The sequence below is a fragment of the Trypanosoma cruzi genome, assembly GCF_000209065.1.
Source record: "Trypanosoma cruzi strain CL Brener chromosome Unknown tcruzi_1047053455183, whole genome shotgun sequence".
NCBI lineage: Eukaryota > Euglenozoa > Kinetoplastea > Trypanosomatida > Trypanosomatidae > Trypanosoma > Trypanosoma cruzi.
The window spans coordinates 1-508 of record NW_890098.1 but is presented as its reverse complement, the minus strand read 5'-3'; the positions used below and the strand labels follow the sequence as shown (position 1 = coordinate 508).

General features: G+C 54.1%; 1 non-coding gene across 1 annotated transcript, besides 2 other annotated features; it reads left to right on the top strand.

Annotated features, from left to right (window-relative positions):
• Positions 1-62, top strand: Tc00.1047053455183.10. Its single transcript, XR_008254598.1, has one exon. It is a non-coding gene; the product is annotated as a spliced leader RNA, 5' partial (transcript).
• Positions 63-87: a microsatellite.
• A 15-nt stretch (positions 88-102) lies between these two features.
• Positions 103-145: a microsatellite.
• Between the last annotated feature and the right edge of the window lie 363 nt (positions 146-508).

Genomic DNA, 508 nt, shown 5'->3' with positions numbered 1-508 from the left:
TTCCAACCCGCCTTTGGCGGTTATGTTTGGTCAATTTCTTTTGACCGGGGTTTACGGACCCCTTTTTTTTTTTTTTTTTTTTTTTTTGTGGGTCTGTCCGCCATATATACATATACCCCTATATATATATACCCATATATATATAGCCCCGTACCCCCTCGTGCGGCTGCCCCCCCCCCCCCACGTTGCGTGTCCGCCACCTCCTTCGGGCCCCCTCATTTTCGCTTCATGGCTGCTATTGCCTGCATCTTTGTTTTGTTTTGTGTTTTCTCCGTCTCGTTCCTTTTATTCGCCTTTTTTCCGCGTATGCCGCGCTTCTTCCTGTGTTTTCCGGTGTTTTTGCCTTGCTCGCACACTCGGCTGCATTTGCTGTTCCACACTCGCCATGTGCGTCTTTTCCGCCCCCTGACGCCGTCCACGGCGCTATCCCGGGGCCGACGTCCCGGACCCTGACCCCTCCCCAGTGTGGCCTGGAGGGGGGGGGGGGGTTTTTGTACACGGTCCCAAG